The sequence below is a fragment of the Podarcis vaucheri genome (genome assembly GCF_965113315.1).
Source record: "Podarcis vaucheri genome assembly, chromosome: 14".
Taxonomy (NCBI): Eukaryota; Metazoa; Chordata; class Lepidosauria; order Squamata; family Lacertidae; genus Podarcis; species Podarcis vaucheri.
This window is the reverse complement of record NC_138752.1, coordinates 53,626,041-53,634,420: the sequence shown is the minus strand read 5'-3', so window position 1 is coordinate 53,634,420 and position 8,380 is coordinate 53,626,041.

The window sequence follows — 8,380 nt, the reverse complement described above, 5'->3', positions numbered from 1 at the left end:
GGCACGTGCAATGCTGCACTGGTTAGGTTATTCTTGCTCCACCCAGAACCACGTCTCAATCAGTCCGGGACGCCCTGAAATCCATGGAACTTGGCTGTTGAGAAAACTTGCTTGGCACTCGAATGTCAAGAGAGGACTGCTTGCATTGCATTGCTCAAGGTCTCCATTCTTTGCCTCTCCCAATGGGCAGCATGGCTGGAGATTCGGAACACTAGATCCGCTGTGCTTTTGTGTCCTTAACATTCGTCTGAAGACTGCCCAGTCAAGCTACGCTCAAACCAGCAGGGCAGTTTAAACTTGCAAAGCGGGTTCGATTAGATGAGCCTTTGAAGTCCCTTCCAACTCCCAACATTTTAGGATTCTATGAAAGCTGTTGAAAAGCAGTAGGCCACAACCATTTTCATTACCCCCTTTCTCCATGCATGCCTGGGTGCCAGTCCTAGGTAAAGGTAAAGGGACCCCTAACCATTAGGTCCAGTTGTGGCTGACTCTGGGGTTGCGGCGCTCATCTTGCTTTATTGGCCGAGGGAGCTGGCATACAGCTTCTGGGTCATGTGGCCAGCATGACTAAGCCGCTTCTGGTGAACCAGAGCAGCGCACGGAAATGCCGTTTACCTTCCTGTCGCAGCGGTACCTATTTATTTACTTGCACTTTGACCTGCTTTTGAACTGCTCGGTTGGCAGGAGCAGGGACCGAGCACTGGGAGCTCACCCCGTCAAGGGGATTCAAACCGCCGACCTTCTGATCGGCAAGTCCTAGGCTCTGTGGTTTCACCCACAGCGCCACCCGCGTCCCTTGTTTATGACCTAAAGGAACATAACCCCCCCCCCCCGAGCTCCATAGACATAGAATCATACAGTTGGAAAGGCCTCCAAGAGCCATCTATTTCAAACCCCTGCAATACAGCTTCCCCTTACGGGAATTAAACCTGCAACCTTGACATTAGCAATACCACACTCTAACCAACTGAGCTACCCACCAGTTCCTTTGCCTGGTGAGATTGCTACTTGCCACGAGTGAGCAGGTGTATGTTTATCTGCAAGTCTGGGTAACTGAATGCACCTCTGCAAGCTTGACGCCTATGCAAAGGATGCCGGAAATGTCAGCTCGGAGCAGAGCAAACCTTAGCACAAAGAAGGGGCAGCATAGTTTAAATCCCACAAACTTAAGGCTTCGCTGCTTCGTGGATGCACAGCACATACTGTATAACAGGAAAGCAAGACCTGAATTCGAGGGTAGCCCTTTGAGAAGATCGGGAGCTGCAAGCAAGCTTCCTTGGACCACAGTTTTATTGTGCATTGTTATGCATCTTCCCCTGCAACATAAAATCAGTTTAGGTCATCTATTCCCAGTTCCCTGCAATGCAGGTATCGCATGCAGCCACAAGAGTGTCTTGGCATATCCTAAGGCAGCCTCCCCCAAAGCATTGCTCTCTGTAAAGGTAAAGGGACCCCTGACCATTAGGTCCAGTCGTGGCCGACTCTGAGGTTGCGGTGCTCATCTCGCTTTACTGGCCAAGGGAGCCGGTGGCCAGCATGACTAAGCCGCTTCCGGCGAACAAGAGCAGCGCACGGAAACAGCGTTTACCTTCCCGCCAGAGTGGTACCTATTTATCTACTTGCACTTTGACGTGCTTTCAAACTGCTAGGTTGGCAGGAGCAGGGACCGAGCACTGGGAGCTCACCCCGTCAAGGGGATTCAAACCGCCGACCTTCTGATCGGCAAGTCCTAGGCTCTGTGGTTTCACCCACAGCGCCACCCGCGTCCCTTGTTTATGACCTAAAGGAACATAACCCCCCCCCCCCGAGCTCCATAGACATAGAATCATACAGTTGGAAAGGCCTCCAAGAGCCATCTATTTCAAACCCCTGCAATACAGCTTCCCCTTACGGGAATTAAACCTGCAACCTTGACATTAGCAATACCACACTCTAACCAACTGAGCTACCCACCAGTTCCTTTGCCTGGTGAGATTGCTACTTGCCACGAGTGAGCAGGTGTATGTTTATCTGCAAGTCTGGGTAACTGAATGCACCTCTGCAAGCTTGACGCCTATGCAAAGGATGCCGGAAATGTCAGCTCGGAGCAGAGCAAACCTTAGCACAAAGAAGGGGCAGCATAGTTTAAATCCCACAAACTTAAGGCTTCGCTGCTTCGTGGATGCACAGCACATACTGTATAACAGGAAAGCAAGACCTGAATTCGAGGGTAGCCCTTTGAGAAGATCGGGAGCTGCAAGCAAGCTTCCTTGGACCACAGTTTTATTGTGCATTGTTATGCATCTTCCCCTGCAACATAAAATCAGTTTAGGTCATCTATTCCCAGTTCCCTGCAATGCAGGTATCGCATGCAGCCACAAGAGTGTCTTGGCATATCCTAAGGCAGCCTCCCCCAAAGCATTGCTCTCTGTAAAGGTAAAGGGACCCCTGACCATTAGGTCCAGTCGTGGCCGACTCTGAGGTTGCGGTGCTCATCTCGCTTTACTGGCCAAGGGAGCCGGTGGCCAGCATGACTAAGCCGCTTCCGGCGAACAAGAGCAGCGCACGGAAACAGCGTTTACCTTCCCGCCAGAGTGGTACCTATTTATCTACTTGCACTTTGACGTGCTTTCAAACTGCTAGGTTGGCAGGAGCAGGGACCGAGCAACGGGAGCTCACCCCGTTGCGGGGATTCGAACCGCCCACCTTCTGATTGGCAAGTCCTAGACTCTGTAGTTTAACTCACAGCGCCACCCACGTCCCACATTGCTCTCTGTATAATCTGGCAATTCCAACCCGCCATGACTCCAGCCAGGATGGCCAAGGAGTTATGGGAGCTGTGGTCTGACAGCAGGTAAGGGCAGCCAGGTTAGGGGTGGCACTCCCAGTTCCAGGGCTGGGCCAAAGACACTTGGGTGTTTGAGGTGAGAAATTCAGGCAGCGGCGCTCTGTATCCCACTAATTTAAAATGGGGTGCAAGTCACCAGGAAGTTTTCAACGGGAGTTGTGCAAGAGCTCTCGACAGGGGGTTGCAACGGAGAATTTACTAGTGGGTCGTGTCCCATGGGGCTGGATTCATCTCCCCTCTCCAACAACCTGAACATCCACCTTCAAGGCTGATGCTCTCCCTGAGCCCAGTTGTGAAATCCATCAGGATTTGGCGAGGGCTGGTGATGATGTGTCTTAGAAGAAGCCTCTGCAACAGCAAGCCTCACCACTGGCAAAGCAAGATGGAAAGGATACCTCTGGGAATCTGCAGGAAAACATGGGGACGCATGTCCCCTGCTGCCTTACAGCAACCCTACAACAGGAGACGTCAGGGACATATTTTGCCCTAAGGTAAGTTACCCCTGGATTCAGAAGGCACACAGACCAGAGTCTGAAGTCAGGACTCCCCCACACTTACTACCTGCCCCACAATTTTTTTCAGGAAAAGCTGATCTTTACTGCTGAACTGGAACAAACAGCAATTCGGATTTTCCACTTAATTGTTTTCAGTAGTAAAGAGCAAGTCTTCGTGGAGAAAGCGCTGGGGCAATAAAATAAAATAAAACAAAACTAAAAAGCACTCGGACACAGGACTGGATAGCTCAGACCTGTGCCTAGAAATATGAAGCAAGGTTAAGTGTGGATGAAGGTTAAGTGTGGTCCGACAACCATAGCAATGTTTCTGCTTCTGCAGTCTCTTCCTTCAAGGGATCAAAATGATTAGGGCCTCACCTCCATTCAAGGATGCTGAAATGTTGTTTTCCCAACAGAAAAAAGTGACTTTAAAATATCAAATAGGTCAGAAGTACAGAAGTTGGGGTTTTTTATTTGGGGGGGGGGATGTTTGCCTGGGCTCTCAAATTCATTACAGTGTGAAGGAAAACAAGAATGCAAACCTGGAAGAGGATGGAGGGAGATATACCCCCCCCCCGTTTCTTAGGGGAGTCTCAAGTCCAAGCTGAGCAGTCCCATCCCGTTTGGGCTGCATTGGATCCAAGTGCCTGGGATTTAATCCACTTTACCAGGGCCCTGCGGGATCTGATTTCTTTCCGCAGGGCCTGTAAGACAGAGTTGCTCCACCTGGCCCTTGGCTTGGAATCAACTTGATCCCCTTCCCCTCTTTCCTTTCTCCTTCTGTGATGGAACTCCTATTTGGGGACTTCCCTGGCTTTTTTCTGGTCCACGTAGGACCAGTCTGGATAGTTGGTCTTGGTGAAGACTTGACGTTTTCATCCCCAAAAAGTTTTGATTTGAGTTTCTACTGAAATGAGGGTGCATTTTAATATTGTATTTTAATATTGTTTTTAAGTTGCATCTTAATCAATTGTTTTTATACCGGTCTTAGCTGCCCTGAGCCTGATCTTGGCTGGGGAGGGCAGGGTATAAATAAATTTAATAATAATAATAATAATAATAATAATAATAATAATAATAATAATTTCCACCGCGCCACACAGCCCCCTGCCCAAGGAAGCACAGATCGTCCGCTGCGGACAGCTCAGTCCCTCGCAGCCGGCTCTGTTTTGCTGTGATCAAAGTGGGCAGCTGGAGTGGGATTTTTAACAAAAGGCCTGTGTGTTTGCACGCAAAGGTAGGCAGGCAGACGTGCAGCTGGTTGGCTCTGGAGAACATCAAAGGTCTGTCCTGTTTCCTTACCCAAGCTGGGCTTTGCTTCCCAACAATGCAAACCCCGTCAGGTGTCTTGTGATCATCCTCCTCCTCCTCGCATGTTCACGGTTTCCTACAAGTTTGGGCAACTGCATCTGAATGCATGCAGCACAACGCTCTCGTTCCTTCAGGAACCCACTAGAGACACCTTCCTTTATTTTAGACAAGGGCAGAATTACTGCTTGCATAGGAGAAGGGACCGGACGAAAGGACCTCCAGAACTAATAGATCACATGGAGCAAGATCTTTTTCTCCCAACTGAATTGATTTCTGGAGGGGTGTGTGTGTGTGTGTGCATGCAGATATTTTGCACCAGATGCTTAGAACTTCCAGGGGGAAGCAAGTGATCAATTCTTTCTTTTTTAGATGGCAAGCAAATTTTTTCACGCAGAGAACAGGTCTTTCTCTGCTTGTCTCGCAAGATTATTTCTGCTCTCTCTCGCCTACAAGAGTCAACCCCGGGGCTCCTAACTCGATTTCTCCTTCAGAATAAGTTCAAACTACAGTGGTGCCTCGCAAGACGAAATTAATTCGTTCCGCGAGTTTTTTCGTCTTGCGGTTTTTTTCGTCTTGTGAAGCACGGTGTCGGAAAAGTTTTGGAAAAGCTTCAAAAATCACCAAAGTCTTCAAAAACCTCAAAAAAGGCTACCACATCGCGTGCTATGAGTTGCTCCTCGAAGTCAAGTCGCAACTGTATTAACGGTGTTAAGAAAAAGGAAACAAACTTGCAAGACGTTTCCGTCTTGCGAAGCAAGCCCATAGGGAAAATCGTCTTGCGAAGCAGCTCAAAAAACCGCAAAACCCTTTCGTTTTGCGAGTTTTCCGAGGCATTCGTCTTGCGAGTTACCAATGTATCTGTTGTTATACAGAGCTAAGAGACTGCCCTTCTCCCACGACAGCTGAGAGATTTACTGGGACTGTTTTTGTGAATAAAAATTTATCGGCACCCTTTGCACATCACAGTAAACCACAGGTAAGGAATGTGCCTGATTTGGTTGATTGTCCCTTTTCAAATAGCGTTAGGAGGAAATAAACCGCAGGCCCTGGTTTAGATATTATTATTATTATTATTAGACTTTTACTAGGACGTCCCAGGGCAGGTTGCAGCAAATACCAATTCCGTATTGCTAACAGGTAAAACAAATTGTGGTCTCAGGAACAGGATGGGTCCTGAAAACACAGACCTCAGGTGTCCAAGTTCAGGAGAAAGAGGTGTGGATCTGTCAGTTGCAAAAAGCTGTGCAGAGGGAGATGCAAAGCTTAGGGGCCGCTAGAGAGAAGGCCCTCTTGTCACTGCTACCCCCAAATTTCTGTGGGGGGCGGGACAATCAAGAGAGTGCCTAGGATCCACGTACCTATGGGACCGCCTCTCCTGGTATGCCCCGCGGAGGACCTTAAAGTCCACAAATGACAACGCTTTGGAGGTCCCAAGTCGCAAGGTGGTTAGATTGGTCTCAACTGGGCCCAGGGCCTTTTCAGTAGTGGCCCCGACTTGGTGGAATGCTCTGTCACAAGAGACTAGGGCCCTGCAGGACTTGACATCTTTCCGCAGGGCCTGCAAGACAGAGCTGTTCCGCCTGGCCTTTGGTTTGGACTCAGTCTGACCCTCATGTTTCCCTCCCCTTATGGTCTTGATTTATTGGCTACTTTTAAAATGAGGCTGCATTTTAAAGTGTATTTTAACCTGTATTTTAAATTGTTTTCCCCCTCCCCTATTATGTTTTTACTGTAATTTTACTGGTGTTAGTTGCCCTGAGCCCGGCTCTGGCCGGGGTATAATAAAATTTATTATTGTTGTTGTTGTTATTATCATCTGCCAATCTGAGATGGAAGGAGGGGGTCTCTCCCCGATATCCTACGTCAGGGGTGGCCAACTCCCAAGAGACTGCAATCTACTCAGGGCAAAATTGTTGAGCTATTTTTGAGGAGGAAAGCCCCGATTTTGGGGAGCTCCAGGCTAAAATGCTGCCCATTTTTTAAGGGAAAAGGGGAACAGCCGCTCACCAACAGATTGCTGGGGAAACGAACAACCTCACTGAGTAGATTCTTGTCTTCCTTTCTGCAAATCGTGCAACAATGGAGGGCAGGGTGGGAATCGATTTTTAGCAACGCTAAGGAAAGGGACCCAGCGATCTACCAAAACCTCCTGGGGATCTACCAGTAGATCGCGATCGACCTGTTGGATGCCCCTGTCCCATTAACTATGGTTTACCGCGATGTGTGAACAAGCCTTACAAACTGGGGTGTGTGCGCACAACCCCCCGAACATCAGGTCAATGTTCAATGTTCAAAGAGGTGCTGCAATGCTTAAATTCAGAGGAATTCAGAAGCATGGCTGGATTTGCAAACACGCCTAAATCTTAGGCCTGCCTTTCTTAATAAGGGCCTGCAAACAGGGAAATAAATAAATGGCTTGGAGGAATGCATGGGGTCATGCGCTCGTCCTATGCCCCGCCCCCCGCCAAGTTCAGCACTGAGCAAGATTTGCTTAAATTTGGGCTCTGAAAACCCACTTGAAGTCCTGCGGATACGAAGAAACCCTAACGAGTGCCAAGCGGTCGATGTCTTAACCTTCACCCACGGGACACGGGGACCGGAATCATATTTAGTCATTTATTTATTGCATTTAGCATTTCACCGTTTTCTCCAAGGAGCTCAAAAGTGGCGCACGTGGTTCTCCCCCCCCGTCATTTAATCCCCACAACAATCCTGTGAGGTACGGGAGGCGGTGAATGGCCCTCAAGATCGCACCCAGCGAGTTTCGCTGTGTGAGGATTTGGACCCTGGTCTCTGCCGGGCACTAGTTCTGACGCTCTAACCACTACACCACCGCTGTCTCTCATGAGATCCAATGGCGAGTCATGGACATTTTTATCCTGCCCTTCCTGCTTGAGGATGCACGCGTAGTTCTCCCCAATCTCCCCCCTTTCCTTGCCACCCAGGGTTGTTAGACGTGCATGACCTGCCCACCCAGAGAGCAGCATGGCTGAGAAGGAATTTGAACCCAGCTCTCTCCGGACCAGTCTTCTGCAGCAGAAGTTGCCGTCCAAAACAAAAGGCTACCAGAGATGGAGTCTGCTCCTCTTAATGCATAATCTGGGCTCTCAAGGTGCATAGCTGTCAACGTTTCCCTTTTTTAAAGGGAAATTCCCTTATTCTGAATAGGATTCCTCACAAGAAAAGGGAAAAGTTGACAGCTATGTCAAGGTGTGGCGAGCAATGGGGCAGCGGCCTCTCTAAAGGTGAACAGTTATTCGATTCCGGTCTTTCTCCCTCTCTCAGGCTCGATGGACAGGAACGGCACCAAAAGGTCCCAGCTGGTTACTCCCTCTTAACAAATCCAGACACAGCAAAGCCCTGCCCAGGTTCTTATGTAAGAGGAGGTTTTTGGATCAGGCCAGCGGCCCATCCAGTTCCAGCACTGCCTGTGGGAAAACCGCAAGCAGGAAACGAGCGCAAGAGAAACTCTCCCCTGAGGCTGTAGCCATGGATAGCTCTTCTCTTCCCTGAATTTGCACCGTGTTAAATCAAGCCTGGAACTAGACACAGATCAGGCATAGGCAAACTCCAGCCCTCCAGATGTTTGTGGGATATTAGAATCATAGAATCCTAGAGTTGGAAGAGACCACAAGGGCCATCGAGTCCAACCCCCTGCCAAGCAGGAAACACCATCAGAGCACTCCTGACATATGGTTGTCAAGCCTCTGCTTAAAGACCTCCAAAGTAGGAGACTCCACCACACTCC